We start from the raw sequence: 9,427 nt of genomic DNA, 5'->3' as shown, positions 1-9,427 counted from the left end.
TTAGAATCATATGCATGTTCCAACTCTGAGTCAAAACCCGACAAGGGGAATGACAAAGGGAAGCAGATTATCGATGCGGAGCCCAACACCACCATTTCCACCACGAAGATCCAGAAGGAGGAAACCAAAGATGAAGAGGAGAAGGAGAATCTCTTCCACTCCTAGATGTGGGTAAAGGGATCCTCGCTACAGTTCATTGTCAATAGCGGGAGCGAAAAGAACCTCATTTCGGCAAAGGTTGTGAAGCGGTTGGGCTTACCGACCACAGCACATCCATAGCTGTACACCATCAGCTGGCTTCACCAAGGACGAGATCTTTGTGTGAGCCAGCAATGTTGCCATCCATACAACATCAAGCCCTTCACGGATGAGGTATTGTGTGACATTGCTCCCTTTGAAGTTTGTGATGTATTATTAGGACAACAATAGTTATGGAAGCGACATGCTGTGTATGAGTCAAGTCCCCGGGCTGTTATTATTACTTTGGGACCAGAGGTAGCACTGCGTACCGCCATATCTTTGGTTACTACAAAGCAATGCAATAAGATCATTTCCAAAATTGGGAAATTTGTTTTCCTGATGATACACCCTCAAGGAAAGAAGAAGACAATGGCCATGACCTCGAGACAGGGACCCTCCTCACGACAACTATAGATGGACAAGGTCATGGAGGAGTATGAGGACATCTTCACCTCCCCTGCAGTGGTTCCTCTGCACTGTCAGGTCAAGCACTCCATCGATCTGACCCAAGTGCGCCACTGCCCAATGGACCAATCTATCGGCACTCTGTTCTGGAGAACGATGAAATCAAGAGGTAGATTCAGGAGCTACTGCAGAAAGGGCACATCCATCCAAGTTCATCGCCCTGTGGAAGCTCGATTGTGTTGGTACGGAAGAAGGATGGGACTTGTAGACGTTATATTGACTATCGGGTGCCGAACAAGATCACTGTCCGTAATAGGTACCCAATCCCACAGATTGATGACCTCCTGGACCAACTGAAGGGGGGAAAATATTTCAGCAAGATCGATTTGAAGTCAGGATATCACCAAGTACCAATCGAACCCTCTGATGTGTGGAAAACTACCTCCAAAGCCAAGGAGGGCCTTTTCAAATGGTTGGTTATGCCTTTCGAACTGACAAATGCTCCTGCAACCTTCACGAGGCTAATGGATGACATCTTGTGGCCATTCACCAACTCATTTGTAGTGGTATACTTGGATGACATCCTCATCTTCAGCCAGAGTTGGGAAAAGCACCTCCACCACATCCGATAGGTTCTCTAAAAACTACAGCAACACATGTGCCAATTTGGAGAAATGCACTTTTGGCATGACCCAGGTTCAATATCTAGGATACATTATTGATGAAGGGGTTCATGTGGATCCAGCCAAGATCCAAGTCATTCGAGATTGGCCCTCTCCAACCACTCTAGTAGAGCTCCACAACTTTCTAGGTCTTGCCAACTTCTACTGTAGGTTCGTGTTGGGATTTTCTCATATTGCTTGGCCCTTGATTCAAGTCACCAAGGCAGGAGCGAAAGCAAAATTCTTTTGGTATGAATCTCAACAGAAGGCATTCACAGAGTTAAAGATCGCCTCTGCTCGGCACCAATGCTCGTATTGCTAGACTTGCAACAACCATTTGAGGTTGAGATAGATTCCTTTGACTATGCTATTGGGGCAGTCCTTACTCAACATGAGCATCCAGTGGCATATCACAGTGAGACACTTTCAGACACAGTCCGGAAGTATCCCACTTATGACAAAGAGATGTATTCCATTGCGCAGGCCTATTGACAATGGAAACATTACATTTTAGGGAAGGAAATGGTCATCCACACAGACCACCGATCCCTCCAATTCATACGAATCCAAGCGAAATTGCAGAATGATCGCCATTAGAAGTGGTACACATACCTGCAACAGTTCCATTTGAATATCAAGTATAAGAAAGGAAACACCATTAATGTTGTAGATTGCCTCAGTTGACCACCGATCATGGCATTAACCACCGTGCTAGACTCTTATGGGCACGAGACTTCTGATTGGCCACATCTCTACAAAAGCAACCTAGAATTCAGCCACACATACTAGACACTCTTGGAGGGTCGACATGTTCCAAATTTTCACCTCCAGGATGTCCTGTTATGCCACCTGGGTCACCTTTGTGGTCCTTCAAGCGAGAGTGCCAAGATGATTTGGGAAGCACACTACAATCAGGCTGCTGGGAATTTTGGGGTCAAGAAAACTATGGCAGTACTACAGAAGTGTTTCTATTGGCCGAATATTTGACAGGATGTCGGGGAGTACATCAGATCATGCACTTCTAGTGCCATTGCCAAACCGACCATCAAGAAGCAAGGCCTCTATACCCCGCTGCCTACCCCTAGTCGACATTGGGAATCCATCTCCATGGATTACATGTCAGGCCTTCATTCCACTAAGCATGGAAATGACTGTGTTTTTGTGGTCATCAATAGGTTCTCGAAGATGGCCATTATGGCGGCCTGCAAGAAGAATATCACAGTAGATGCCACTGCTAAACTCTTCTTTGAATAAGTGTGGGTAGAATTTGGGATCCCAAAGTCTATCATCTTAGATCGGGATAGCAGGTTCCTTAGTACATTTTTATCCAATCTCTGGTCATTGCTGGACACCAAACTCACTAAGTCCATAGCCTTCCATCCTCAAACTGATGGTCAAACAGAGGTTGTCAAAAAGATTATTGTACACATTCTGCGCATGTACAACTCAAAGCATCCATGCACATGGGACGAGAGCCTCCCCTATGTTCAGCACAACTACAACCGGGCTCTCCACAGCTTGACTGGCCACAACCCTTTTCAGGTAGGCTTGGGATTCTAGCCACTATGTCCCATTGATGTGGCCATGCCATTTGCAGCTACTCACGTAGATTCGGTTCATGTCTAGTCTGAAACAGATAAGGCAAATAGCTTTATTGAGCACATCCAACATATTTACCAGTAGGTCCAAGACATTCTAGAGAAATCAAATGCCAAGTACAAGTAGCGACATGATCAACATCGGGTGCCACACAAGTTTTAGGTGGGTGACAAAGTCTGGTTGCATTTGCAAAAGGAATGCCTTACCAGAGCCTATCGGAAACTCAGACCACTCTGATATGGTCCTTACACCATTACCAAGGCTTTGGGAGACAATGCATTTGAGCTCAGCATTCCCCCATTCCTTGGCCTACACCCAATGTTCAATGTGGACAGCCTTTGGCCATACTTTCCACGATTACTAGACACATCCGACATTGCAGAATAACTCACACCCACAGAGTTAAATCCAGATTGCATGGAACAAGCTACAACTGATTGGATCATGGACACACAGATCAAGCACACTTGCCAGCAAAATATCCAACTATATCGAGTTGTTAAAGTAGACCAATTCCTTCACCAGGGCAAGTGGCTCACCATGGATCAAGTTCAGCAGAAGTTTCCTCATCTCATGAAGGAACTGAACGCAATGGGGACCATTGCTTCCTAAGGGGGGAGGAATGATCCAGGTAGATATTGGTGTCCACCGACCAAGTCCACTTGGACCCCCACCATTGTTTCTTTCAGCTTTTTAGTTTCCTTAATTGTAGCACAGTTTACTATTTTTAGCAGTTTTTCGGGTCCTGAACTTCCGGAGCCATTTTGAGGCCCTAAACGACATTTTTTGGGAAAACTAGGAGCAGCATGGGTCCATGGTTCAATGTTGCTCTTGCCACAGTTGTAGTTCTCGGATAGATCTTTCTAAAGATATATTGTGCATATCAAACGAAGATCTCATGCCAAAGTTACGACCTCGGGAAGTTGATGTACCAATTTACCCAAACGGGGCCCACAGTTTGGCGTTTCATCTTCTAGGGTTAGGTTTTTGGATGTTTAGGGTTTTCCATTGTTTCTCAATAATAAATAGGCCTTCGAGCCTCATTGTAACATAGTTCAGAGGCATGTAGCCACCACATCTCTTCTCAGAGATAAGCTACCATCGCCCTAGATGTTTATTTCCATTTTCTATTTGTAAGAATTTCTCAGTATTTTCCATTAATGAAATGAAGTATTATTTTCGCTGCATCTTTGTGTTTATGCTAATCTCTGTAATTTTTTGTGTTCCTGTTTAAATCTGGATCATACCATCCTCTAGATGTGTATCAATATCTATTAGGAAAACATGTATTATCTACTTGCTTTACTATTCTACCAAGAAATTAGTAATGATCATAATTTATACTAAATCATTTCTAAACTATCTACTTACATTAAACAGGTCATTCACTCTAACTATATTGTGTCAATTCACAGTAAACATTCAACTATTCTACTGAAAATAATTACCATGATAGTATCACTTATCTTTAATTCGTTACGTATATGTTAAATAATCGGAAGGTCTCACCACCTAGCCTCTGAAATGGCAATTACGTCTAGGTTCCCCCCGTGAGCCCTTCCACTTCTGCCAATAAGGAACAACTGGGTACCTTGGGCATCGGGAATCTGTCTAGCCTCAAGTCCTGTACCCCACAGCTTGTTACCTCAACTTTCTTTCCCACTAGTTATGTTTGTGATCTCGAGGAAGAATACACCACAGTCCTCCTCTTTCCAACCCCCCAGGGTTCTGCCCCCTTTTCCCTTTAAGGAAAAAAAAGTGAAGAAACAGATGTAACTATACTAAGAAGTTGGTTCAACTGTTTCTTTGATTCTTTTAATAATCTGGTCCAAAGTCTTTTAAATAATAATTAACAGTATTTGTTCTGGCTATTTTAGGCCCAATAGTTAGTAGTTAAATAACATAAATGAAATTAAACTTGGTAAAAAAAACAACTCATGAAGTCTTGTTGTATGTTACAGCTCCCTCCCCTTGAGAGGAACACTGTCCCTGGTGTTCTTTCTCTACGCAAACAGTGCAGGATAAGCTTTTTGCATGGCCTCCTCTTCTTCCCAGGTAGCCTCATCCGGGCCAAAGTGCTTCCACTACACTTTAATCTAGATTATGGCTCGCCTCTGCAAAGTGGTTTCTCTCCGACCGAGGATACAAAGAGGCTCTGCCAAAAATTGTCCCTCGGTTTGTACCTGCACATTCATATTATGTTGTCAGAACATTTCAAAACATTAATTTTCTAATCATATTGCTTCCTATTTATCATTACCTGAATACTCTCCTAGTTAATAATATGTCAAGGGTCATAAATATTTTTTTTTATCAAAGAGACATGAAAGACATTGTGTACTCAGATGTGGCCTGGCAGTGCTAGTTTATATGCCACAGGCCCAATCTGTTCCAAAATTTGGAAAGGCCCACAGTACCATGGTGAAAATTTTGCACAACCTTTCCACTTCAAGGTGCTCTTCTTAGGTTTCACCTTTAGATACACGTGATCACCCAGCTGGAATTCTTTATGAGTTCTCTTCCTATAGGCATACACTTTTTGTCTATCTTGTGCCACCTTTAAGTTCTGGCAAAATTTCTTAATGGTAGCCTCCATTTCTGCTAGCATGTCGGGACCCAATGCTAATTTATTTTCTGGGCTATTCCAATCTGTGGGTACCCGACACTTTCTCCTGTAAAGTACCTCTAAGGGACTCATACCCAAACATTCGTGATGCCCATTATTGTAGGAGAATTCTTCCAAGTGGAGGTAATCCTCCCATTTCTGTGGTTGTTGCATTACAAACATGCGTAACATATCCTCCAGAACTTGATTTACTCGCTCTGTCTGACCATCTTTCTGTGGATGATAAGTAGTCATAAAATGAATTTAGGTCCTCACTCATACAAAGAGAGTTTTCTAGAAAGAAGATGTAAATTTCACATCCCTCTCAGAGATCACCACTCGGCGTATCCCATGTAGACGGAAGATTTCTCTCATAAATATGTCTGCAATCTCTACCATTTTGTAGGTGGATTTTACAGGGATGAAATGAGTAGTCTTGCTCAGCTTGTCTATGACTACCTAGATTGAGTCATGTTTCTTTCTGGTACGAGGTAACCCCACAATAAAATCTAGAGTTATGGTCTCCCATTTCCATTCCGGAATGGGTAGTGGTTGCAACAGACCCACAAGATGCTGATGTTCTACTTTCATTAATTGGAACTCTAAGCACTTAGATAAATATTCAACCACATATTTTCATAAACTGGGCCAGAAATAAATTTTCTTAATGGAAGAATACAATTTCTGGTATCTTGGGTGGGCAGCATAAGGTTTCCTATGAAACCCATGTAGTAACATCTGCTTCACAAAAATCTAGTTAGGAATGTAGATTTGACTTCTAAATGTTAACATTTTATCAGAATTAATTGCATACTCACATTCCTTTCCTCTTTCTTGGGCTTCTGAAGCTTGCTACCATAAGAATGCATATTTCACATCCTTGTGGGAAGCTTCTCGGATAACCCCTGGTAGGTTAGATTGTGCATGACTAAAATGTACTTCATAGATGCAATGTAATTTTATGATTAAAGCATCAGCTACCTAGTTTTATTTTCCTTTGATGTGTTTTAATTCAAAATCAAATTCACTCAAGAATGCAGTCCATCTAGTATGGCGTGAATTTAAATTAGATTGATTAAAGAAATTTGTCAAACTGCTATGGTCATTTAACAACAAAAATTTCTTTCCCAGAAGGTAGTGTCGTCACATCTTTACTCCATGCACTATCGTGGTCAACTTCGAATCATAGGCAGATTAACGCTATTCATAATCCTTCAGTTTTTGTGAATCATAAGCAATGACTTTTCCTTCCTGAGTTAGTACTCCACCGACACCTTCTTTACCTACATCGGTACATACTATAAAGGATCTTTCTGGATCCGCTACGTTTAGCACCGGAGCAGTTGTGAGTAGTTGTTTCAGCTACTCAAAGCTTTGTTGGCATTTTGCTGTCTAGTGGAAAGCTCATCTCTTTTTCTGAAGTGAAGTCATTGGGAAGACAATTTTCGAAAAGTCCTTTATAAATCAAGAGTAATACCCTCCCAAGCATAAAAAGGATGTTATGTCGGCCATGTTTTTTGGTGCAGTCCATTCCATGATAGTTTTTATTTTCTTTAGATCCACTATTATCCCTTTTTCTGATATAACATGGCCTAGGAACTGAATTTGATCCTTGTAAAAATAACATTTGCTAAGATTTGCATACAAATGGTTTTCTCGCAAAATTTGTAGTACCGTTCTCAAGTGTTGTTCATGTTCCACTTGATTTTTAGAGTATATTAGTATATCATTGATGAAAATCAATACAAACTTATCCAAAAAGGGCTGGAAAATACCGTGCATTAGGCTCATGAACATGGCTGGTGCATTGGTAAGGCCAAAAGGCAGTACCACGAACTCGTAATGTCCGTAATGAGTTCGGAATGCGGTTTTACAGATGTCTTCATCCTTTATTATGATTTGATGGTATCCAGACCTTAAGTCAATTTTCGAGAACATGCTAGCTCCCTGTACTTGGTCAAATAAGTCATCGATGCGAGGTAGCGGGTATTTGTTCTTTATGGTCAGCTTATTCAACTGACGATAGTCAATGCATAATCGTAGGGTTCCGTCCTTTTTGCGTACAAATAGCACTAGGGCTCCCCAAGGAGACACACTTGGGCGTATGTATCCTTTATCTAATAGCTCCTGCAGTTGCATTTTAAGTTCAGTCAATTCTGGAACACTCATACGATAAGGGGTTTTCGAAACAGGGGCTGCTCCAGGCATTAGTTCAATTGTAAAATCAATGTCTCACCTTGGTGGCAATCCTGGAATAGATTCAGGAAATATGTCTAAGAAATCCTGGATTACAGGAATATTCTCTAAAGAGGTCATTTTATTTTTATCATTGTTGTACCCTACCTGAATAGCATAAATCTGGCACCCTTTTCTTATACACTTTCTGAGTTGGTTGGCTGTAATAGGGTGCAACTTGATATTCTTCTTAATTCCTTGAATTTCCTTCCGCTGTCGTGACTCGGTAAGATAACTTATGGACTTTTCTTTGCAATCTAACAGGGACAAATGACCTTCTAACTAGTCTATCCCCATTCATACATCATATGAGCCTAGGGGAAGAATATTTAGATTGACCTGGATAGGTTGTCCTGAAACTATTATAAGGAAGTTTTATGTTTTGGCTGAAACCTTTCTTTTGGTACCGGTAGCTAGTTGAACTAGCCACGACTGTTTGTATTTAATTATTTGTAGTTGACATCTATCTACCACCTTAGGACTAATATAACTGAGGCTAGTGCCTGGATCAAATAAAACTGAAATAGATTGGCCAGGAATCATACCTTCGCATTTGATCATAGTGGGTTGATATTCCACCTGATGATCGTCCAAAGCCACATTAATCCTGGGCATACTCCTTGCGATATCCCCTACCATAGAGGCTTCTTGCATGTTAGAAAGTTGCTCAGCTTGAGATTTCTGCGGGGAATTTTTGTAAATAATGTGCTTCTTCGCATCCCCAACATTGTAGTGGTAGTTTTTTTGGCTGTTCAATAACAGTTCTGCTAATTCCTTCAGGTTGTCTATTCTCAATGAATATCTAAGTTTTAGGTGGGTTTCTTGCAAACTTTCCAAAGGTTCCTTGCTAATTGTTTCTGCCGTGCATGTTTTTCTGATGTCTGTTTAGTGGCAAATTCCTGATTTTATTGGCAACAACTCCTTTAGATCCTTCATTTTTCTGCTTCATCTGTTGATAAAAGATGTAAGCCTTCCAGACTGCATCGTCCATAGTTCTAGGATAGTCAAATTGTAATTTCTCCTTCATGAAGTTAGGAAAACTACTAATAAACCATTGGATCTTATCTTTTTCTTCTTGCATATATGGGACGTAACGCAACAAGGAAGTAAAGCGTGCTACATATTCATCCATGTTTAAGGTTCCCAGTCTTAATTCATGGAACTTTTTCGATTTTTCATCATAATAATGTTCTGTTAGATATTTGTCTTTAAAGTGTTTCTGGAATTCTTGCCATTTTACTTGTTCTTCATCAATCTTCCTTATGGTTTTAATTTCTTCCCACGAGAGGGTGGCTTTTCCTTGTAATTGGTAAAATATCAGCCTTGCTTTAAGTTTTTCGGTATATTCATAAAGTTGGAAGTATTTACCCATGTCTATCAGCCAAGCTTATGTTGCTTCTTCTGACTCTCCTTTGAACAGTGAGGGTATGATTTTTTTGAGCTCAACTTCTAATTCTATCTTTGTTCTTTTTGGTTTTCTTTGGTCGAAAAAGTTATCTAAACACCCTTCATCTTCTTCTTTGCAACCCTCTACGAATTCTGCATGATCTTCCTCATTATGAGCAATTGGGGTTTTTTTCCCTATTTTCTGTAATGGTATCTTGTCCTCTCTGATTTTTTCATCTGATAAACTTTTAAGAATCTTCTCCTTCTCCTGTCTTAATCGTTCATTATCTTTTCT

The sequence above is a fragment of the Pinus tabuliformis genome, chromosome 4_1 (assembly GCF_031772625.1).
Source record: "Pinus tabuliformis cultivar Carrire ecotype Pingquan chromosome 4_1, CPIR1, whole genome shotgun sequence".
NCBI lineage: Eukaryota > Viridiplantae > Streptophyta > Pinopsida > Pinales > Pinaceae > Pinus > Pinus tabuliformis.
The sequence above is the reverse complement of the archived record's forward strand: the minus strand, read 5'-3'. Positions refer to the sequence as shown.